General features: G+C 39.9%; 1 long non-coding RNA gene across 1 annotated transcript; it reads right to left on the bottom strand.

The window, feature by feature from the left end:
* Window positions 1–1,657: 1,657 nt before the first annotated feature.
* On the bottom strand, window positions 1,658–24,896 carry LOC138445388 (uncharacterized). The gene is made up of 3 exons (XR_011258848.1): window positions 24,722–24,896; window positions 18,683–18,817; window positions 1,658–1,841 (listed from the first exon to the last, which is right to left on the bottom strand). It is a non-coding gene; the product is annotated as an uncharacterized lncRNA (long non-coding RNA).
* Window positions 24,897–25,479: the final 583 nt, after the last annotated feature.

Raw genomic sequence — 25,479 nt, forward strand, 5'->3', positions numbered from 1 at the left:
ATAGAGTAATGAATAAGGCACTCTGCTATTCCATAGATAGTGATTTTGGCAGAAGCACTCTGGGCAAAGAAATCTGTATCCAGTGTAACCATTTATTCCAAGGAAAACAAAGCAGTGCTATTCTATAATGGAAGCCATCCAGAGTAATCAAGTGGCTGGCTGGTTGGTTCCCTTGGGGAATGGTACCATATTTGGCACTCGGGGATGCTCCTTGTTGGTAGATTGGGAGTTCAGTGTAGGCTGTGGTCAGATCTGCCTTGAAGAGTGGTTCCATGCAGCTGAGCCCATGAATAATAATGCCAATAATCAAGATTTAATCAGGGAACTGGAGCCACTTTGACTATTATTGGATTATTGTTGTTGTTGTTCAGTTACTAAGACATGTCCAGCTCTTTGAGACCCCATGAACTGTGGCCTACCAGGCTCCTATGTCCATGGGGTTCTCCAGGCAAGAATACTGGAGTGGGTTGCCAGTTCCTTCTCCAGGGGATCTTCCCAGACCAGGGATCGAACCTGTATCCCCTACTTGGCAGGCGAATTCTTTACCACTGAGCCACCAGGGAAGCCCATGACTGTTATTGGATATCTTATATCAATACAATTGTGGCAAATACTAGACAAGTTACATCCTGAAGGGAATGTTGGAGGAACCAAATTAGTCACCTGAAACACAGGGGCAGGGAAGCAAAGTCCAGGCTTCAAGGGAAATCTAAGTGATCCTATAAGAACTGCAAAAGGGAAACTTTTGATAGTTCTGTGGGAAGCTGTGGCCTCTCTACTCCTGCCTCTGTGTATCCTCAGCCAAAATTCTGGTTTTGAATGTAGGAGTTAGGTCTAGTAGTTGGAAAGAAGATCTGGATAAACAACAGAGAAAGATGACAAGTAGTATCCCCCGGGCACTTCTGAATCTATTCTTCTCCATACTCAGTAAGTTTCCTACATATGAACGAGTTTCATTCCAAGAGCATGTTTGTGAGTCCAGTTTGTTTGTAAACTAAACAAAGTTAGCCTAGGTACCCAGCTAAGACAATCAGCTATGTATAGTACTGAACTGTAATAGGTTTATAATACTTTTCAAACAAATAATGCATAAAAAAGCAAAAAATAAAACTTTTAAAATTTATTGTTTAATTGGAGGAAAATTGTTTTACAATGGGGTATTGGTTTCTCCCATACAACAGTGCAAATCAGCCATAATTATACATATATCGCCTCCCTCCTGCCCCCAATCCTGTCCCATTAGGTCATCAAGGGCACCAGGCTAGGCTCCTGTGTTACATAGCAACTTCTCACCGCTGTTTCACACATGGTAGTGTGTATATGTTGATGCTACTTTCTGTTTGTCCCTCTCTCTCCCCCCCAACTTTCCACAAGTCCATTCTCTGTATCTGCATCTTCATTCCTTCCATGAAATTGGCTCTTCAGTACTAGTTTTCCAGATTCCATATATATGTGTTAATATACGATGTATGTTTTTCTCTTTCTGACTTACTTCACTCTGTGTAACAGACTCTCGGTTCATCCACCTCACTACAACTGACTCAAATTCATACTTTTTTTAATTGCTGAGTAATATTCCATTCCAGGTTCCTATGCAGTGTTGTTCTTTACAATATCAAACGTTACTTCCATCACCAATCACATCCACAGCTGGGTGTTGCTTTGGCTCCATCTCTTCATTCCTTCTGGTGTTATTTCTCCACTCTTCTCTAGTAGCACACTGGGAACCTACCAACCTGGGGAGTTGATCTTTCAGCATCATGTCTTTCTTCCTTTTCATACTGTTCACGGGATTCTCAAGGCAAGAATACTGAAGTGGGTTGCCAGTGCATTCTCCAGTGCTGTAAAGGACAATATTTCTTTAATTGTTCAATGTTTCTATAAGTGAACAAATTGGCAGTTTTTCTCCAATTAAAAAAATACATTTAAAAAGTTTTCCTTTTTCTTTTTTTATGTATTGTTTGTGTGAAAAGTACTATAAACCTACTACAATTCAGTTCAGATGCTGTAAAGAAAAATATTGCATAGGAACCTGGAATGCTAGGTTCATGAATCAAGGTAAATTGGAAGTGGTCAAACAGGAGATGGCAAGAGTGAACGTTGACATTCTAGGAATCAGCAAACTAAAATAGACTGGAATGGGTGAATTTAACTCAGATGACCATTATATCTACCACTGTCGGCAAGAATGCCTTAGAAGAAATGGAGTAGCCCTCATGGTCAACAAAAGAGTCTGAAGTGCAGTACTAGGATGTAATCTCAAAAACGACAGAATGATCTCTGTTCATTTTCAAGGTAAACCATTCAATATCACGGTAATCCAAGTCTATGCCCAGACCAGTAACACTGAAGAAGCTGAAGTTGAATGGTGCTATGAAGACCTAAGAGACCTTTTAGAACTAACACCCAAAAAAGATGCCCTTTTCATTATAGGGGACTGGAATGCAAAAGTAGGAAGTCAATAAACACTTGGAGTAACAGGCAAATTTGGCTTTGGAGTACAGAATGAAGCAGGGCTAATGGTTTTGCCAAGAGAACGCATAGCAAACACCCTCTTCCCACAACACAAGAGAAGACTCTACACATGGACATCACCAGATGGCCAACACCGAAATCAGATTGATTATCTTCTTTGCAGCCAAAGATGGAGAAATTCTATACAGTCAGCAAAAACAAGACCGGGAGCTGACTGTGGCTCAGATAATGAGCTCCTTATTGCCAAATTCAGACTTAAATTGAAGAAAGTAGGGAAAACCACTAGACCATTCAGGTATGACCTAAATCAAATCCCTTACAATTATACAGTGGAAGTGAGAAATAAATTTAAGGGACTAGATCTGATAGAGTGCCTGATGAACTATGGATGGAGTTCATGACATTGTACAGGAGACAGGGAGCAAGACAATCCCCAAGAAAAAGAAATGCAAAAAAGCAAAATGGCTGTCTGAGGAGGGCTTACAAATAGCTGTGAAAAGGAGAGAAGTGAAAAGCAAAGGAGAAAAGGAAAAATATACCCATTTGAATGCAAAGAATAGCAAGGAGAGATAAGAAAGCCTTCCTCAGGGATCAGTGCAAAGAAATAAAGGAAAGTAATAGAATGGGAAAGACTAGAGATCTCTTCAAGAAAATTAGAGATGTCAAGGGAACATTTCATGCAAAGATGGACTCAATAAAGGACAGAAATGGTATGGACCTAACAGAAGCAGAAGATATCAAGAGGTGGCAGAAATACACAGAAGGACTGTACAAAAAAGGTCTTCATGACCCAGATAAACACGATGGTGTGATCACTCACCTAGAGCCAGACATCCTAGAGTGCAAAGTCAAGTGGGCCTTAGGAATCATTGCTATGAACAAAGCTAGTGGAGGTGATGGAATTCCAGTTGAGCTATTTCAAATCCTAAAAGACGATGCTGTGAAAGTGCTGCACTCAATATGCCAGCAAATTTGGAAAACTCAGAAGTGGCCATGGGACTGGAAAAGGTCAGTTTTCATTCCATTCCCATTACTTCATGGCAAATAGATGGGGAAACAATAGAGACAGTGACAGACTTTATTTTCTTGGGCTCCAGAATCACTGCAGATGGTGATTGTAGCCAGGAAATTAAAAGATGCTTGCTCCTTGGAAGAAAAGCTATGACCAACCTAGACAGCATAGTAAAAAGCAGAGACATTCCTTTGCCAACAGAGGTCTGTCTAGTCAACTACTTGACAGACTGAACTGCTGGGTCTGTCTACTTTTTCCAGTAGTCATGTATGGGTGTGAGAGTTGGACCATAAAGAAGGCTGAACACTGAAGAATTGATGCTTTTGAATTGTGGTGTTGGAGAAGACTCTTGAGAGTCCCTTGGACTGCAAGGAGATTCAAACAGTCAATCCTAAAGGAAATCCATCTTGAATATTCATTGGAAGGACTGATGCTAAAGCTGAAACTCCAATACTTTGGCCATCTGATGTGAAAAACTGACTCACTGGAAAAGACCCTGATGCTGGGAACGATTGAATGCAGGAGAAGAAGGGGATGACAGAGGATGAGATGGTTGGATGGCATCACTGACTCAATGGACATGAGTTTGAGCAAGCTCCAGGTGTTGGTGATGGACAGGGAAGCTTGGTGTGCTGCAGTCGATAGGGTCTCAAAGAGTCGGACACGACTGAGAACTGAACCGAATGTTGCCCTGTATGTATGTACCACATCCTTATCCCTTCCTCTGTCAACAGATATCTTAAACACAAAAATAAAGCATTTTAATCTTATAGTACAGAACTTTGGAAAATATGGTAGTACAGTAGAATAGTTGGCATACAGGAACTGGCATTGAATGAAAAGGCAGGAAGAGTTACTGACTAGGAGAGGTGGGAGACTGTAGAACTTAAGGATTGTCGGCAATAAAAGACAGAGGTTGGGTTGCAATTTCACTCATGCTGATGATAGCATCTTTGAAAGTTCACAACTTGAAGTTTCTTCAAGTCATGTAGAAGACTTGCTGTCTTTGATTGTGAGACCTTCTTCAAGTAATGCCTATTGCTTTTCTTTTCCTTTCCAAATCTTGTGCTAGTTCTTGTTTTGCAAATTTTACTCCAGGGAGACAAAGGGAATGGCATTCTGGGAAATGCAGTTCCATTTAACCAAATTGATATGGCACAGTCCACCACAGTCCCAGAGGAAAAGACTAATTAATCATTCTTTGTTCATTAATTCAAGCAAGAACTTTATTGTGCCAGTGACACTCTAGGTATTCATTTTGCAGGGTTTAAAACAGCCTTAATGAACTTGAATAGTGGAATATATAAGTGAATTTCAAACACCTAAATCCATAATTATAAACATGATAGTGTAATAATGGAAAATGAGCCCATGAGAGAAAATGACAGAGGAAGAAAATGTAAATTCTCAGAAAATGCTTTGCTAAAGAATGATATCTAACCTGAGAGCTAGAAAAAAGTTCAAGACAATTCTTCAGAAAACGGAGAAAGATATTTCACAATATCCTGAGAGGAGTTGAGGACACTTGTAAATTTTAACTTAACCCTTCACTAAAACTTACGACGTCAGGGTTACCACCCAGCACCTAATTGAAGCCTGAATCTAAACCAAGTCTGGTAGTTAATTCACAGTCTCACTCGATCACTCAGCGTTACTTGTACAGCTGATCACCTCCACTCTGAAACATTTTCTTCACCTGGCTTCCATGGCTTGTCTATCTACTAGGATGTGCCATGCCATGCTCCATGATAGCAAGGGCTTTGGATTGTTCACTGCCGTATCTCTAGTGGCATGGACGATGTAAGTGGAGAGTAGACACTAAGTAAGTACTTATTGAATGAATTATACTCTTAAAATTTTTTTACATTCTCTCCCATTACATGTTATTATAAAATACTGAGTATAGTTCCCTGTGTTATATAATAGGTCCTTGTTGGTCATCTGTTTTATATATTGGAGTGTGTATACTTTAGTCTCAAACTCCTAGTTTATCCCTCTTGCCACCTCCCATTTTGTAACCATAAGTTTGTTTTCTATGTTTTTGAATGTATTTCTGTTTTGTACATAGGTTCATTTGTACCATTTTTTTGATTCCACATATAAGTGATAACATGATATTTGTCTCTCTCTGTCTGGCTTGGCTTAGTATGGTAATCTCTAATAAGATAATTTGTTGTTGCAAATAGCATTATTTCATTCTTTTTATGGCTGAGTAATGTTCCTTTGTATATAGGTACCACATTTTCTTTATCCTTTCATTTGTCGATGAGATGAGCACTTAAGTTACTTCCATATCTTGGCTATTGTAAATAATGCTCCTATGAACATTAGGGTTCATATGTCCTTTTGAATTATGTTTTACTCTGGATCATATAATAGTTCTATTTTTAGCTTTTTAAGGAACTCTGTGCTATTCTCCATAGTGACTATACCAATTTACATTCCCACCAACAGTATAGGAATTTTCCCTTTTCCCCACACCCTCTCCAACATTCATTATTTATAGATTTTTTGATGTTGGCCATTCTGACTGTGTCAGGTGACACCTCATGGTAGTTTTGATTTGCATTTCTATAATAATTAGTGACATTGAGCATCTTTTCATGTGTCTTTTGGTTATCTGCATGTGTTCTTCAGAGAAATGTCTGTTTAGATCTTCTGCCTGTTTTTTGACTGGGTTGTTTGCTTTTTTGATATTGAGGTATTTGTAGATTTTATTTTACTTTTTATTGAAATATAGTTGATTTACAATGTTAGTTTCAGATATACAGAAAAGTGATTCAGTTATATATATATATATATATATATAGAAACTTTTTACATTCTCTTCCATTTCAGCTTATTATAAGATGTTGAGTATAATTACTTGTACTATACAGTAGGTCTTTGTTGATTATTTATCTTATATATAGTAGTATGTATATTTTTATCTCAAACTCCTAATTTATTCCTCTTTCCTCTCTGCATCCTCTCCAGTATTTATTTATGATTTTTGCTGTTGGCTATTCTGACTGCTGTGAGGTGATATCTCATTGTAGTTTTGATTTGCATTTCTCTAATAATTAGCAGTGCTCAGCATCTTTTCATGTGGCTTTTGGCCACCTGTGTATGTCTTCTTTGGCTAAATGTCTGTTTATGTCTTCTGTCCATGTTTTTTTTAATATATTAAGCTGAGCTACTTGTATATTTTGGAGACTAAGCACTTGTCAGTCACATCATTTAGAAATATTCTCCTTGATTCTGTAGGTTGTCATTTTGTTTATGGTTCCTTTGCTGTGTGAAATATTTAAAATTTTAATTAGGTCCTACTTACTTGCTTTTGTTTGTATTTCCATTATTCTAGGAGATGACTGAAAAAGATGTTGCTGGCAATTTATGTCAAAGAGTGTTTTGCCTGTTTCCTTTAAGAGTTTTACAGTATCCAGTTTTATATTTAGATCTGAATTCCATTTTGAGTTTAATTTTGTATATGGTGCTGAGGAGTGTTCCAGTTCCATTTTTTTGTTTTTACAAGTAGCTGTTCAATTATCTCAGCACTATTTAGTGAAGAGACTGCCTTTTCTCCATTATATATTGTTGCTCCTTTTGTCATAGATTAATTGAACACGTGTGCAGGCTTGTTTCTGGGCTTTCTGTTCCATTGATCTATATTTCTGATTTTGTGCCACTACCATACCACTTTGATGACTGTAGCTTTGTAGTATAATCTGAAATCAGGGAGCCTGATTCCTCCCGCTCCATTTTTCTTTCTCAAATTGCTTTGGATATTTCAGGGTCATTTGTGTTTCTATACAAATTAAAATTTTTTTTTGTTCTAGTTCTGTGAAAAATGCCATTGGTAGCTCGACAGAGATTGCGTTGAATTTATAGATTTCCTTGGGTAGTATAGTCATTTTGACAGTAGTCTTCCAATCCAAGAATGGGGCATATCTTGCCATTTGTTTCATATCAGATTTCTTTCATCAGTGTTACAGTTGTTGGAGTACAGGTCTTTTGCCTCCTTAGTAGGTATATTCTTAGGTATTTTACTCTCTGTTTTTTAATACTCTGGCTAGGTTTGTCATAGTTTTTCTTCCAAGGAGCAAACGTCTTTTAATTTCAATATCTCATTATCAGAGAAATGCAAATCAAGACCATAATGAGGTACCATTTCACACCAGTCAAAATGGCTGCAATCCAAAAGTCCACAAGCAATAAATGCTGGAGAGGGTGTGGAGAAAAGGGAGCCCTCTTACACTGTTGGTGGGAATGCAAACTAGTATAGCCACTATGGAGAACAGTGTGGAGATTCCTTTAAAAACTACAATTAAAACTGCCATATGACCCAGCAATCCCACTGCTGGACATACACACCAAGGAAACTAGAATTGAAAGAGACACGTGTACCCCAATGTTCATCATGGCACTGTTTATAATAGCCAGGACATGGAAGCAACCTAGATGTCCATCAGCAGACAAATGGATAAGACCTTAGTTGGTAAAGTAATGTCTCTGCTTTTGAATATACTATTTAGGTTGGTCATAGCTTTTCTTCCCAGGAGCAACTGTCTTTTAATTTCATGGCTGCAGTCACCATCTGCAGTGATTTTGGAGCCCAAGAATATAGTCTGTCACTGTTTCCATTGTTTCCCCATCTATTTGCCATGAAGTGATGGGACCAGATGCCATGATCTTAAGTTTTCTGAATGTTAAGTTTTAAGCCAACTTTTTCACTCTCCTCTTTCAATTTCATCAAGAGGCTCTTTAGTTCTTATTTGCTTTCTGCCGTAAGGGTGGTGTCATCTGCATACCTGAAGTTATTGCTATTTCTCTTGGCAATCTTGATTTCAGCTTGTTAGTCATCCAGCTCGATATTTCACATGATATACTCTGCATGTAAGTTAAATAAGCAGGGTGACAGTATACAGCCTTGGGGTGGACATACTCCTTTCCCTATTTGGAACCAGTCTGTTCCATGTCTCACTGTAATAGTTGCTTCTTGACCTGCATATAGGTATCTTAGGAGGCAGGTAAGGTGGTCTGGTATTCCTGTCTCTCGAAGAATTTTCCTCAGTTTGTTATGATTCATACAAAGATTTTAATGTAGTCAATGAGGCAGAAGTCAGTGTTTTCCTGGAATTCCCTTGCTTTTTCTATGATCCAGTGGGTGTTGGCAATTTGATCTCTGGTACGTTTGCCTATTCTAAATCCAGCTTGTACCTCTGGAAATTCTTGGTTCATGTACTGTTGAAGCTTCACTTGAGGGATTTTGATTATTACCTTGCTAGCAACTGAAATGAGTGCAATTGTGCAATAGTTTAAAATTCTTCCATTCAGAAGGCTGTCTTTTCACCTTGCTTATATTTTCCTTTGTTGTGCAGAAGCTTTTAATTTTAATTAGATCCCATTTGTTTATTTTTGCTTTTATTTCCAGAATTCTAAGAGGTGGATCATAGAGGATCCTGCTGTAATTTATGTCGGAGAGTGTTTTGCCTATGTTCTCCTCTAGGAGTTTTATAGTTTCTGGTCTTACATTTAGATCTTTAATCCATTTTGAGTTTATTTTTGTGTGGGGTGTTAGAAAGTGATCTAGTTTCATTCTTTTACAAGTGGTTGACCAGTTTTCCCAGCACCACTTGTTAAAGAGATTGTCTTTACTCCACTGTATATTCTTGCCTCCTTTGTCAAAGATAAGGTGTCCATATGTGTGTGGATTTATCTCTGGGCTTTCTATTTTGTTCCATTGATCTATATGTCTGTCTTTGTGCCAGTACCATACTGTTTTGATGACTGTGGCTTTGTAGTAGAGCCTGAAGTCAGGCAAGTTGATTCCTCCAGTTCCATTCTTATTTCTCAAGATTGCTTTGGCAATTCGAGGTTTTTTGTATTTCCATACAAATCTTGAAATTATTTGTTCTAGTTCTGTGAAAAATATGGCTGGTAGCTTGATAGGGATTGCATTGAATTTGTAAATTGCTTTGGGTAGTATATTCATTTTCACTATATTGATTCTTCCGATCCATGAACATGGTATATTTCTCCATCTATTAGTGTCCTCTTTGATTTCTTTCATCAGTGTTTTATAGTTTTCTATATATAGGTCTTTAGTTTCTTTAGGTAGATATATTCCTAAGTATTTTATTCTTTTTGTTGCAATGGTGAATGGAATTGTTTCCTTAATTTCGTTTTCTACTTTCTCATTATTAGTGTATAGGAATGCAAGAGATTTCTGTGTGTTGATTTTATATCCTGCAACTTTACTATATTCATTGATGAGCTCTAGTAATTTTCTGGTGGAGTCTTTTGGGTTTTCCATGTAGAGGATCATGTCATCTGCAAACAGAGTTTTACTTCTTCTTTTCCAATTTGGATTCCTTGTATTTCTTTTTTTGCTCTGATTGCTGTGGCCCAAACTTCCAGAACTATGTTGAATAGTAGCGGAGAAAGTGGACACCCTTGTCTTGTTCCTGACTTTAGGGGAAATGCTTTCAATTTTTCACCATTGAGGATAATGTTTGCTGTGGGTTTGTCATATATAGCTTTTATTATGTTGAGGTATGTTCCTTCTATTCCTGCTTTCTGGAGAGTTTTTATCATAAATGGATGTTGAATTTTGTCAAAGGCCTTCTCTGCATCTATTGAGATAATCATATGGTTTTTATTTTTCAATTTGTTAATGTGGTGAATTACATTGATTGATTTGCGGATATTGAAGAATCCTTGCATCCCTGGGATAAAGCCCACTTAGTCATGGTGTATGATCTTTTTAATGTGTTGTTGGATTCTGATTGCTAGAATTTTGTTGAGGATTTTTGCATCTATGTTCATCAGTGATATTGGCCTGTAGTTTTCTTTTTTGGTGACATCTTTGTCAGGTTTTGGTATTAGGGTGATGGTGGCCTCATAGAATGAGTTTGGAAGTTTACCTTCCTCTGCAATTTTCTGGAAGAGTTTGAGTAGGATAGGTGTTAGCTCTTCTCGAAATTTTTGGTAGAATTCAGCTGTGAAGCCGTCTGGACCTGGGCTTTTGTTTGCTGGAAGATTTCTGATTACAGTTTCAATTTCCGTGCTTATGATGGGTCTGTTAAGACTTTCTATTTCTTCCTGGTTCAGTTTTGGAAAATTGTACTTTTCTAAGAATTTGTCCATTTCTTCCACGTTGTCCATTTTATTGGCATACAACTGGTGATAGTACTCTTATGATCCTTTGTATTTCTGTGTTGTCTGTTGTGATCTCTCCATTTTCATTTCTAATTTTATTGATTTGATTTTTCTCTCTTTGCTTCTTGATGAGTCTGGCTAATGGTTTGTCAATTTTATTTATCCTTTCAAAGAACCAGCTTTTGGCTTTGTTGATTTTTGCTATGGTCTCTTTTGTTTCTTTTGCATTCATTTCTGCCCTAATTTTTAAGATTTCTTTCCTCCTACTAACTCTGGGGTTCTCCAATTCTTCCTTTTCTAGTTGCTTTAGTTGTAGAGTTAGGTTATTTATTTGACTTTTTTCTTGTTTCTTGAGGTATGCCTGTATTGCTATGAACTTTCCTCTTAGCACCGCTTTTATAGTGTCCCACAGGTTTTGGGTTGTTGTGTTTTCATTTTCATTAGTTTCTATGCATATTTTAATTTCTTTTTTGATTTCTTCTGTGATTTGTTGGTTATTCAGAAGTGTGTTGTTCAACCTCCATATGTTGGAATTTTTAATAGTTTTTCTCCTGTAGTTGAGATCTAATCTTAATGCATTATGGTCAGAAAAGATGCTTGGAATGATTTCGATTTTTTTGAATTTATCAAGTTTAGATTTATGGCCCAGGATGTGATCTATCCTGGAGAAGGTTCCATGAGCACTTGAAAAAAAGGTGAAATTCATTGTTTTGGGGTGAAAGGTCCTATAGATATCAATTAGGTCTAACTGATCTAATGTATCATTTAAAGTTTGCGTTTCTTTGTTAATTTTCTGTTTAGTTGATCTGTCCATAGGTGTGAGTGGGGTATTAAAGTCTCCCACTATTATTGTGTTATTGTTGGTTTCCCCTTTCATACTTGTTAGCATTTGTCTTACATATTGCGGTGCTCCTATATTGGGTGCATATATATTTATAATTGTTCTATCTTCTTCTTGGATTGACCCTTTGATCATTATGTAGTGGCCTTCTTTGTCTCTTTTCACAGCCTTTGTTTTAAAGTCTATTTTATCGGATAGGAGTATTGCCACTCCTGCTTTCTTTTGGTCTCTATTTGCGTGGTATATCTTTTTCCAGCCCTTCACTTTCAGTCTGTATGTGTCCCTTGTTTTGAGGTGGGTCTCTTGCAAGCAGCATATAGAGGGGTCTTGTTTTTGTATCCATTTGGTCAGTCTTTGTCTTTTGGTTGCGGAGTTCAACCCATTTACGTTTAAGGTAATTATTGATAAGTATGATCCCGTTACCAACTGACAAACAACTAATCTCAAAAATATACAAACAACTTATGCAGCTCAATTCCAGAAAAATAAACGACCCAATCAAAAAATGGGCCAAAGAACTAAATAGACATTTCTCCAAAGAAGACATACGGATGGCTAACAAACACAAGAAAAGATGCTCAATATCACTCCTTATTAGAGAAATGCAAATCAAAACCACAATGAGGTACCACTTCACACCAGTCAGAATGTCTGCGATCCAAAAATCTGCAAGCAATAAATGCTGGAGAGGGTGTGGAGAAAAGGGAACCCTCCTACACTGTTGGTTGGAATGCAAACTAGTACAGCCACTATGGAGAACAGTGCGGAGATTCCTTAAAAAATTGCAAATAGAACTACCTTATGACCCAGCAATCCCACTGCTGGGCATACACACTGAGGAAACCAGAATCGAAAGAGACACATGTACCCCAATGTTCATCGCAGCACTGTTTATAATAGCCAGGACATGGAAACAACCTAGATGTCCATCAGCAGATGAATGGATAAGAAAGCTGTGGTACGTATACACAATGGAGTATTACTCAGCCGTTAAAAAGAATTCATTTGAATCAGTTCTGATGAGATGGATGAAACTGGAGCCGATTATACAGAGTGAAGTAAGCCAGAAAGAAAAACACCAATACAGTATACTAACACATATATATGGAATTTAGGAAGATGGCAATGACGACCCTGTATGCAAGACAGCAAAAGAGACACAGATGTGTATAACGGACTTTTGGACTCAGAGGGAGAGGGAGAGGGTGGGATGATTTGGGAGAATGGCATTCTAACATGTATACTATCATGTAAGAATTGAATTGCCAGTCTATGTCTGACGCAGGATACAGCATGCTTGGGGCTGGTGCATGGGGATGACCCAGAGAGATGTTATGGGAAGAGAGGTGGGAGGGGGGTTCATGTTTGGGAATGCATGTAAGAATTAAAGATTTTAAAATTAAAAAAATAAAAAAATAAAAATAAAAAAGTCCAGTTAAAAAAAAAAATAAGAATACTTTCTGTCTAATAGGTGAAAATAAGTGTCTATTTAATTCAAAAATGTTTCAGTTCAGTTCAGTGTATCCAAAACAGTGTAATTCATTATCCATTGTTTTATTAAAAAAACATTTATGAAGTGTAAAAAAAAAATAAAATTCTTTGGCATTGCCCTTCTTTGGGATTAAAATGAAAACTGACCTTTTCCAGTCCTATGGCCACTATTGAGTTTTCCAAATTTGCTGGCATAATGAGTGCAGCGTTTTCACAGCATCATCTTTTAGGATTTGAAATAGCTTAGCTGGAATTCCATCACCTCCACTATCTCTGCTCATAGTAATGCATTCTAAGGCCCACTTGACTTCACACTATAGGATGTCTGGCTCTAGATGGCTGACCACACCATCATGGTTTTCCAAGTCATTAGACACTTTTGTAGAGTTCTTCTGTGTATTCTTGCCCCTCTTGTTAATATCTTCTGCTTCTATTAGGACCTTGCCATTCCTGTCCTTTATTCTGCTCATCTTCTCATGAAATGTTCCCTTGGTACCATTAATTTTCTTGATGAGATCTCTGGTCTTTCCCATTCTATTGTTTTCGTCTATTTCTTTACGTTGTTCCCTTAAGACTTTCTTATCTCTCCATGCTATTCTTTGGAACTCTGCGTTCAGCTGGGTGTATATTCATTTTGTCCTTTGCCTTTTGCTTAATTTCTTTTCTTAGCTATTTGTAAGGCCTCCTCAGATGACCATTTTGCCTTTTGCATTTCTTTTTCTTGGAGATGGTTTTGATCACTGCCTCCCATAATATGCTATGACCCTCTGTCCATAGTTCTTCAGGCACTCTGTCTATCAGATTTAATCCCTTGAATCTATTTGTCATTTCCATTGTACAATCGTAAGGGATTTGATTTAGATCATACCTGAATGGTCTAGTGGTTTTCCTTACTTTCTTCAATTTAAGTCCGAATTTTGCAATAAGGAGTTCATGATCTGAGCCGCAGTCAGATCAAAAACCCAGGCCTGCTTTTGCTGACTGTATAGAGCTTCTCCATCTTTGGCTGCAAAGAATATAATCAATCTGATTTCAGTATTGACCATGTGGTGATGTCCATGTGTAGAGTTGTCTCTTATGTTGTTGGAAGAGGGTGTTTGCTGTGCCCAGTGCATTCTCTTGGTAAAACTGTGATAGCCATTGTCCTGCTTCATTTTGTACTCCAAGGCCAAACTTGCCTGTTACTCCAGTTATCTCTTGATTTCCTACTTTTGCATTCCAGTCTCCTATGATGAAAAGGACATTTTTTTTCCTTTTTTTTTTTTTTGGTGTTATTTCTATAAAGTCTTTTAGGTTGGTTTATTGTATAGTATGCAAGAGATTTGAGTATTAATTTTGCAGCCTGCAACTTTATCAGATTCATTAATAAGCTCTACTTGCTTCAGGATTTTCTACGTATAGTATCATGTTACCTGCAAACAGTGACAGTTTTACTCCTTTTCCAGTTTGGATTCATTTTATTTTTTCTTCTCTTATTGCTGTAGCTATGACTTCCAAAACTGTGTTGAATAAACATGGTGAGAATGGACATTCTTGTCTTGTTCCTGATCTTAGAGGATATGCTTTCGCCACTGAATATGATGTTAGCCATGGGTTTGTCATATATGGCCTTTATTACATTGAAGTAGGCTCTCTCCATGCCCACTTTCTGGAGTTTTTATCATAAATGGGTGATGGAATTTTTTTTTACGTTTTTTTTTTTAAATTTTTATTTTTACTTTATTTTACTTTACAGTACTGTATTGGTTTTGCCATACATTGACATGAATCTACCACAGGTATACATGAGTTCCCAACCCTGAACCCCCCTCCCACCTCCCTCCCCATATCATCTCTCTGGGTCATCCCAGTGCACCAGCCCCAAGCATCCTGTATCCTGTATCGAACCTAGACTAGCGATTTGTTTCTTACATGATATTATACATGTTTCAATGCCATTCTCCCAAATCATCCCACCCTCTCCCTCTCCCTCTGAGTCCAAAAGTCTGTTCTTTACATCTGTGTCTCTTTTGCTGTTTCGCATACAGGGTTATCATCACCATCTTTCTAAATTCCATATATATGTGTTAGTATACTGTATTGGTGTTTTCCTTTCTGGCTTACTTCACTCTGTATAATCGGCTCCAGTTTCATCCACCTCATCAGAACGGATTCAAATGTATTCTTTTTAATGGCTGAGTAATACTCCATTGTGTATATGTACCACAGCTTTCTTATCCATTCATCTGCTGATGGACATCTAGGTTGTTTCCATGTCCTGGCTATTATAAACAGTGCTGCGATGAACATTGGGGTACACGTGTCTCTTTCAATTCTGGTTTCCTTGGTGTGTATGCCCAGCAGTTGGATTGCTGGGTCATAAGGCAGTTCTATTTGTGGTTTTTTAAGGAATCTCCACACTGTTCTCCATAGTGGCTGTACTAGTTTGCATTCCCACCAACAGTGTAAGAGGGTTCCCTTTTCTCCACACCCTCTCCAGCTTGTGGACTTTTGGATTGCAGCCATTCTGACTGGTGTGAAGTGGTACCTCATTGTGGTCTTGATTTGCATTTCTCTGATAATGAGATATTGAAATGTCCTTACAGCCCTAAGGTAAGCCCTAAGATAAATCCCACTTGATCATGACATGTGATCCTTTTAATGTATTGTTGGGTTTGGTTTCCTAGTAATGTGGAAGATTTTAGAGGAAGTTTTGGTGGAGTCTTGAGGTCAAAGATCAGACTGGAGTAGGTTCAAGAGACACTGGAAGAAGAATTAATGGTAGCAACTTTAACTGTTTTGAGGAACGTTGCTTTAGAGGAGACATAAAATGGACAGTAGCTAAAGGGAGATATGGGGTGCAAAGGAGCTTTATTTTTTTTTAAGAAATTTATATCTTGATGGGAAGGGTCTGATAAAGAAATGAAACCTGAATTTTCTGAATGGAGAGAGATAATCACTGGAGTGATGTCTTTGAGGACAGGAGAGGAATGGGATTCTATGTGTAAGTGAACTGGTGGGGTTTGGACAGGAGCATGGATAGTTCATGTAATATCAAGAGGGAAGGATGTTGGTGCAGATGCAGGTACATGAGTAGTTGTGGAAAAAGTCTGTGAATGGGCTCTTGTGACTTGTCTCCAATGCTAGGGTCTTCTACCCAACCTATAAATGCTGGAGTGCCCCAGGGCTCAGTCATTGACTTGCTTCTCCTACATTCATTTGCTAAAATGATCTTATTAAGTCCAGTGACTTCAAATATGCTGCTCATTTCCAGATATTTTTATCCTCTCCTAACTTCTCAAACCGCAGACTCATACCCAACTTCTTACCTGGTGTCTATGCTTAGGTGACGAATAGGCATTTTAGACTTTATGTGTGTACAAGTGAGCAGCTGACTTCTCATCTCCCTTCCCAAATCAGCTGCTCACCCTTCACCATGTATGCATGGCACCATGCACTTGATTGAACACCATTTAAACCAAAATGTTGACCTCAGTCCTAATGATTCTGGTTTTCTCATCATTCCACATTCACACTGTACATAAGGCTAGCAGTGACTTCAAAATATATCCAAGATCTCAGTACTTTCTTACACATCCTGTGACATCATCCCAGTATGAGCTACCATTGTTTCTCATCTGGGTTATATGATCATGCTTTTATGATCTCTCTGGTCTCTCTACATCTACTTTTGTCTCTTTAGTAAAATTTCCACCAATAAGCCAGAATGATTCTTCAGAATGCCACTTTGCTGCTCCAATCTCTTCAATGGATTTTTGAAAAAATAAAATCTAAAGTTCTTTACATTATCCACAAGGTCGCAGGTGATCTGGTTCAAGATTAGCTTTCGCTCTCATCTGCTCTCATCTGCTCACTTTACTCTATAAACAGATCCACCTGCCAAATAAAGCACATCCCACCCCAGGATTCTGCACTGGCTCTTCTCGCTGCCTGCCATGCATTGCCCTGATATTCACTGGCTTCCTCTCTCGCTTCTTCAGGTCTGTGTTCAGATAGTCTCCAGAGGGGCCTTCCGTGGCTATCATGTATAAAGTAGCACTTTGCCTATCTCCTTCCTCTGCTCTGATTTTCTTTGCTGTATTTATCACTTCCTGAATTTTTCATATATATTTATCTGTCTCCCTTTTCTTGCCAATAAAAGGTTAGGCTCCACCAGAACTGAGAGTTGTGGTGTTTTACCACCACATACCTACAGCACCCATGCACATAGGTCAGTACTCAATACATGCATTGAATGAATGGGAGCTGTTAAAATTTGAAAACAGAAATGAGGTGATGTGATCAGGATTGGATGAAGGCAAAAATAGGAGGAGGCATTGCAGTTGGGGACCGGGCTCTTACAATAATTTTGGTGAGATAAGGTTGACTTGGTTGACTTGGTATATGGTAGAAGCAATAGGGCTATTAAAAAGAGACTGATTGAAGTCTTCTCCCACTCAAAGTTGTACACCCCAATTTTGCTCAAGCTTCACTTCTCTGACCCATTTACAAATTTGGTCTCCTGGCAAAATACTTGTCAAATGTCTTGGCACATAGTGAGAGAATGCTAATTGGAAGTAGGCATGGATATCATGAAATTTGATGCCTTCCTCCTACAGATGAGAAAACTGAGCTCCAGAGAGCTAGAGATTCCACTCAGAGTCTCTTGTTGGCGAAAGGAGCCAAGACTCAACCTGCTTTCCTTATTCTCCTGCGCTCTTTCATCTCCCTACTCATTGTATTATAGAACTGTAAGAAAAAAATGCATGTACTTTTTAACATCTTAAGGGCTTTGAAACTGCTGTTTTAAAAATAACTTGCTATGTGATCACAAGTTCAAGTTTGGCTTTTTGCACTTTAATTGTATTTTGGGCTGTGCTGAGAAGTCCCAAGAGAGTATATCAGGTTTTCACTGGAGTCTTTCTATTCAGTGGCTTCAGACAGTGGGGCAGCAAGCAAAGGCATCATTCCAAGGTTGATTCCCTGTTTGCTTCATGATCCTCCTGGATAGCTACTTAATATCATCTTTAAGGCAGAATCTCAAAAAGCGGACTCTGTCCAGTGTTTTAAGGAAAATGCAAAATAAATTGAGTAGTATCAGTAGACAGCCTGAAGAAAAATAAAGAAAATAACTTTTCCACACTAATGTAGATTCATTTCAACACGTATCATTAATGTAAATTTTCACCTTCATAGTGCCCAGGCAACAATATCTCAACATTAAGTGTAATAACTGCTGAGGGCACTTTCCCGCCTCTCAACAAAACCTCAGCACGCTTTCCCTCCCTCCTTCATATATTCAGGTCTAATTTGCACAGGGTTCAGAAGCATTTCATTCATTCAAGTAAATAGGCTGCTTGTTCCTGATGAGCTCATCACACAAAAGCTTCTTAAGAGCCCTCCTCTCCTTGGCAAGGTAATATGTGATCCTGACACCCAGGGTGAGAAGAGAAAAGGAGTTATTCACTTGGGACTGATGGCCTGAGAAGCTAAAGAATACATGTGTAGAAGCAGTGTTGTTTCTATTGGCAACTACTTTCACAAAGTTTGTCTTTGGTTTATACCCCTTGAACCTGAGCAATGCAGACTCTGCACAGGTTTGAGAGGTGTGCTTTTGGCCTCCCTTTGGTTCACTTTGGGCTTCCCTGGTGGCTCAGATGGTAAAGACTCTGCCTGCAACCCAGGAGTCCTGGGTTTGATCCCTGGCTTGGGATGATCCCCTGGAGAAGGTAATGGCAACCCACTTCAGTATTCTTGCCTGGAGATTTCCATGGACAGAGGAGCCTGGCAGGCTACAGTCCATGGAGGGCTGATTTTTTCTTCCCATGCTGCATCCTGTCCCTTCCAGTCTCTGCTGAAGCTGTTTCTTTTTTAGGAATCTGAGAATATAAAGAAGAAAGCTGTTAGGGGGTTAAATTGTCTCCTTCCAAAATTCATATGTTGTAGTTCTAACCTCCCAATACCTCAAATTCTGACCTTATTTGGAAACGGGGTCCTTGCATAGGTAATATAGTTGAGGTCATACTACAGAAGGGTTGGACACTAACCCACTATGACTGGTATCTTTATGAAAGGGAAGTTTGGACATGCATAGGGAGAGGAGCATGTGGAAATTAGTGCCCAAACCAAAGAACTACTGTTAAACTCTTGGAGAGTCCTGGAACAGACCCTTCTCTAGGGCCTTCTGAGGGAACACGGCTCTGATCACGCTTTGATCTTGGATTTCTGCCTCTAGAACTGTAAAGACAAGAGACTCCTACTGTGTGAGCTGCATGGTGTGCAGCACTTTTGTTACAGCAGCCCTTTGCCAACAAAGGTCCGTCTAGTCAAGTCTATGGTTTTTCCGGTGGTCATGTATGGATGTGAGAGTTGGACTGTGAAGAAGGCTGAGCACCGAAGAATTGATGCTTTTGAATTGTGGTGTTGGAGAAGACTCTTGAGAGTCCCTTGGACTGCAAGGAGATCCAGCCAGTCCATCCTAAAGGAGACCAGTCCTGGGTGTTCATGGGAGGGACTGATGCTGAGGCTGAAACTCCAATACTTTGACCAACTTATGTGAAGAGCTGACTCATTGGAAAAAACTCTGATGCTGAGAGGGATTGGGGTCAGGAGGAGAAAGGGACAACAGAGGATGAGATGGCTGGATGGCATCACTGACTTGATGCACACGAGTCTGGGTGAACTCCGGGAGTTGGTGATGGACAGGGAGGCCTGGCATGCTGCGATTCATGGGGTCGCAAGGAGTCAGACACGACTGAGCAACTGAACTGAACTGAATGAAGGAATTTGTTGTTGAGTTGCTAAGTCATGTCTAACTCTTTTGCAACCCCATGGACTGTAGCCCACCAAGCTTCTCTGTTCATGGAATTTCCTAGGCAAGAACACTGGAGTAGGTTGCCTATTCCTTCTCCAGGGGATCTTCCCAACCTGGGGATCAAACCTGCGTCTCCTTCTTTGGCAGGCAGATTATTTTTCACTGAGCCACCAGGGAAGCCCAATGGAGGAATGGCAGAGTGTTGATTTCCCAGGTTTAGCTCTGTCTCAAGCTATAGCATCCTCTGTGAGCTTCTGAAATATACATGGGATCATGTCATTGCCCAATTTAAAGCCCTCCAGTGGCTCTCACCTCCCTCATTACTGGGCCCTCAAGACCAACCCAGTCTTCCCCAAGAAGCTCTCTGACACGATCTCCTATTACTCTTTTCCTTGTGACTCTCTGCAACCCCACTGCACCTTGCATGCATACTCAATCATGTCTGACTCTTTGCCACTCCATGGACTGTAGCCTGTCAGGCTCCTCTGTCTGTAAGATTATGTCCACAAGAATACTGGACCTTACTATTCTATGAACTCTAAGCACATAGATATTCACATCTTTTTTTCCTCTCTCAAATTTGGTTTTTGTTCAAAACTAATTTCCTTGACCACCCTATGAAGAATAACACTTATTTTGCTTTTTTCCTCCTTCAATAACACCTCTCAGTACCTAATTCCATGTATCTCTTTATCGCTTGTCATCATCTGCAAGCAGGTAAGCTTCTCAAGTGTAGGAACTGGCAAGTTTGTTGTATCCTCAAAGCCTTTGAATGGTGGAATACATCAAAGGAGCTCAATGTATATTTCCTGAATGAATGGATGATTTGCCCAACACTTGGAGATATTATAATTTTAAAATTTCAACAGCTATATTTCCACTGCCTACTGGGTTGCTGCTTTCACTTTTACTGTGAGATTGATTCCACTTCCTTTGTGTCTGAAAACACTCCTTCTCTCATCATTTCCTAGCACAGACTCCCAGGAAGGGTATTTCCTAAATGAGAAAGGACAGAAAATGAGGAACTCTGAGGAGTCATTCCTCTTATCACCTATATCCTTTGCAGAGTCTGGAACATGACAAATAATGGACGTAAGGAATCAACAGGAAATTATTTTTTTACTCTTTTTTTTAAAAAAAACAACTAAATTTTAATCAACTAAATTTCACCAAAAGTAACCTATGCTCTTCAGGTGAACCTCATACTTGGCTTAAACGATCTTCAGTTTACCCAGTTGCTAAGATGGTCCCCAGTGATCGCTTTGTCTAGGTATTCAGGCTGTTTATAATCCCTTCCTTCCCCTTGAATGTGAGGTGGTTTAGTAGCTCACTTTCTAAGGAACAGAATAGAGCAAGGTGATGGGCTGTTACTTCTGAGATTAAGTATAGAGAGACTAGCTTACACCTTGAGTGCTCTGGCTCTCTCCCTCGTGGATGGTGCGGTTTAGGGAAAAGCCAGCTGCCATCTTATAAGTCAGTCATGTAGAGAGGCCCACATGACTGAGCTTGAAAGCTGATTCTCCCCCTACTTGAGCTGTGAGATGACTGCAGCCCTGGGTGACTGATTCGAGGGCTTATGGGAGACTCTGAGCCAGAAACCCCTGCTAATATAGTCCCTGATTCCTGGCCCACAGAAACTGTGGGGAAACAGATGTTGTCCTCCATGGATAAGTGTTGGACTCATTTGTTACGTGGAAGTAGACAACGCATATACCATGTGCTGTGTTTGATTTGTCGTCATCAATTTTAAAGGACTGCTATGGCATCTGATCCCATCACTTCATGGGAAATAGATGGGGAAACAGTGGAAATAGTGTCAGACTTTATTTTGGGGGGCTCCAAAATCCCTGCAGATGGTGACTGCAGCCATGAAATTAAAAGACACTTAGTCCTTGGAAGAAAAGTTATGACCAACCTAGATAGCATATTCAAAAGCAGAGACATTACTTTGCCGACTAAGGTCCGTCTAGTCAAGGCTATGGTTTTTCCTGTGGTCATGTATGGATGTGAGAGTTGGACTGTGAAGCAGGCTGAGCACCAAAGAATTGATGCTTTTGAACTGTGGTGTTGGAGAAGACTCTTGAGAGTCCCTTGGACTGCAAGGAGATCCAACTAGTCCATTCTGAAGGAGATCAGCCCTGGGATTTCTTTGGAAGGAATAATGCTGAAGCTGAAACTCCAGTACTTTGGGCACCTCATGCGAAGAGTTGACTCATTGGAAAAGACTCTGATGCTGGGAGGGATTGGGGGCAAGAGGAGAAGGGGATGACAGAGGATGAGATGGCTGGATGGCATCACTGACTAGATGGACGTGAGTCTGAGTGAACTCCGGGAGCTGGTGATGGACAGGGAGGCCTGGCGTGCTGATTCACGGGGTCACAGAGAGTCTGACATGACTGAGCAACTGAACTAAATGTGTAAAGTTATCTTAAGATGATTCTTTCGAAGGCAAATATACATACATACAAGAGGTTTTTTCTTTTTTTTTTCCCACATCTGAATTTAGCCTGTAACATTTATTTTTGTATATTAAATGGCCAAAATGCAAATATATGAAAGCTCTGTTTGTATGTTGCCCCATTTAATCCTCATGAACACTGTCTGAAATAAGGTGCTTCATTACCCCATCTTAACTAAAGAGAAGGTGAGGAACAAGCAGTGTAAGCAGCTTGCCCAGGGTCATACAGCCAGTATGTGGTGGAGCCTGACAGCCCAGTTCTAAAGCTGAGGCCTTGACCATTAATCTGTGCTGTTACTTAGACAAAAAGGTTGATTAGACTATTAAAATAGGTCAAATTGCTTTAAAAACTAGTTCTACCTCTTGTGTAGAAGAGTTGTTCAACCAGAATGAGAGTTTTCATGATTCAAAGATGCAATGTGACCAAACTTTGAATTCTCAGAATTAAATGAGATGAGATTTTTAAAAATATTCAAATGAGGAGACAAAAACTAAATTATCATTGGAAAAAAACAAAAAAATTTACCCTCATAGAGGCAAGGACATTCAAATCACTTTGCTGATCAGACTTTGAGACATTATTAGATTTATTGACACATTTCAAACACATCAGTATGTGCTGACAGCAAGAAGTACGAGGATTTTTTTGACCCAGTTGTGCTGCCTCTTGACCCACGTCAGCAAATGCCCACAGTGTAGATAGAAACTCCTCTGGAGAAAGGTTTTAGGAATTCTGAGAAATTGCAAGTTCCCGTGCATTTTTGTTTCATAGATGAAGGTTGCCCTACCTGCCTTTCAGGGTTGTGCTGCTCCAGATTCAGTGAGATGAAGTCTGAAAAGATTCCAGGAGCTGTAGATCCCAAATGTAGGGATACTTATTTTTTTATCATTGGTAGAAGGAAAACGTACTAAATGCAGATCATGTGCATTCTGCTTCCTGTAGGCACAGAGCAGTAACAACTGAAAAGTGCTGCTGGGGCAGCCCAGGTGCTGTGACGTCCAGAGCACACAGACCCAAGCAGTTAATTCAGAAGGAGAGAAAGGTGGCTGGTGTCATGACAGCAGCCAGGAACTGGCCAGTCTCCAGTGCCCCCGCAAGGAGCCGTGGTTTCTGAGGTTCAGTCGCAGCCACCCACACAGAACTCAACTGCTAGAGTCAAAGTCAAAGCACATTTAGCTTTTCAGCCACAGAACCTAGGGCCAGTGCCTGCCCAATGGTCTGCACACATGAGTGCTGGGGACCTGTTCCCTCCACGAACATTCCCCGGCTTCCGGATGTGCCAGTGGACGGGTACTAAGGGTACCATGGTGCATACAGCAGACCCAGGATGTGCCCCTGTGCCACTTACAGCCACGAAACGATTGTGCAAAGGATTTTGCGTACAGCTGAACAGAGATTGGACTATCCTAGTTAGTACTCAGTTCAGTTCAGTTCAGTTGCTCAGTCGTGTCCGACTCTTTGTGACCCCATGAATTGCAGCACGCCAGCCCTCCCTGTCCATCACCAACTCCCCCGGAGTTTACTCAGACTCACGTCCATCGAGTCAGTGATGCCATCCAGCCATCTCATCCTCTGTCGTCCCCTTCTCCTCCTGCCCCCAATCCCTCTCAGTACTAGCATATTCTAAAACCTCTATACGTTGTGAAGTCGTTTGTTTCTTCTGTGGTTCAGGATAACTTCATAAAACCATGGAGCTTAGATAGAAATAATGGTTTTCAACTGGTTAACCCATTCATTCTCAGAGATAAAGATTCAGGGGTTCTGTGTGCTTTCCCCAGGGTTGCTCAGCTGGAGAGGGGGCCAGGACTGTGCCCGCAGAGGGGGGTCCACTATTCTGGGGTTTACCCCCCACCCCCGGGCTCAACACGGACCCCAGTGTCCATTAGCAGACAGGGCGGGGAGTGATTTGTGTTCCTTCTGTCTCTGCTCTGAGGTCTCTGGATGTCCGGGTCACTGTCACAGTACCGTGCCTAGAAATTCTGGAACTTCCTGACAGAGCCAGTCTAGAGTGCTCCAAGAGTTGTTTTTCTGTCATTATTTCCCTGAATCCTGTCTAACTGATGGCACCTAACTTGAGAAAGGATTCCTTTTGACCTTTTTTTAGGGACTGGTTCATTACTTACAAGATACTTTTTAAAGTCTGCCAGACGCTAGAGCATAACATTTCTAATCAGAGCTCAACCAATCCCAGAAAACTAGTTTTAGTGAAAAATGAAGTGACTAATGGACTAGGTCTGAATGATTATGAGGTGGGTGATAATCCTATTTTCCTAGTCAAAATAATGTAGAGCTGTTAAATTCAACTTCTGAGGTTGTTTGTGGGTTTGAATATTAATCTTACTGAACACACACCTTTTTATTCCAACTGTAATTTGAATGCTCAAAATGTAATCATACGTAAGAAAACATGAGCTTTAGTATTTAAAATTAAAGCGTCCAGTTCATAATCTGGTCCCTAAGCATTTTACGGTTCATCAGGGGAAAGGGATCAACGTTTCCTGAGTACCTACCGTGTGCCAGGCTCTTCACTGGCATCTTTTTCTTCATATGTTATGGTTTATCCTTCAGCTCTCTCAGACACTTGTAATTATCCCTTTATTACAGAAGATGAAATTGGTGCCCAGAAAGTCACTGGTGGTGCTGGGGTTTGAATCCCAGGGACGGAGAAGCCTGGTGGGCTGCCATCTATGGGGTTGCACAGAGTCGGACACAGCTGAAGCGAGTTAGCAACAGCAGCAACTGCTAAAACTTCTATTTTCTATGATACCAGATGATTTAACATCATTCCTAGAAAGACTGTCTAATTGAGAATCTGTAGTTTTGCCCCTTAATCCAATAAGTGAGCCTGATTTATACTGAAGGAATTCAAAGATTCATATAGCAACTACCCAAATTTGACAGCAAATCCATCTGATAGTGACTGCCATAATGACAGTGATAAAAATGGTTCAGAGCAAGCCAGACACAATTACACTTCATATGTACAGTCTCAGTTGAGTCCCACGACCATCCTGTCAAGTACCTGCTGTTATTATACTGATTGGCCGAGCCCCTGTGTGGTGAGGATGGGATGGGAACCCAGAGATGCTAATGTCTGGGGCGATGCTTTTATCACTCTTCTGTACAGTTGTCAAATTAAATAGAACAAAGCAAGGCACCTAAAGACTAATTATCAATATATTTACTTAAATTACTTGATGGAAGACAATATTTTAATGATTTATAAGGGTTATCCCCATGTTAACAAAGAGGGAGTTCTTATCATGCT

The sequence above is a fragment of the Ovis canadensis genome, chromosome 1, assembly GCF_042477335.2.
Source record: "Ovis canadensis isolate MfBH-ARS-UI-01 breed Bighorn chromosome 1, ARS-UI_OviCan_v2, whole genome shotgun sequence".
NCBI lineage: Eukaryota > Metazoa > Chordata > Mammalia > Artiodactyla > Bovidae > Ovis > Ovis canadensis.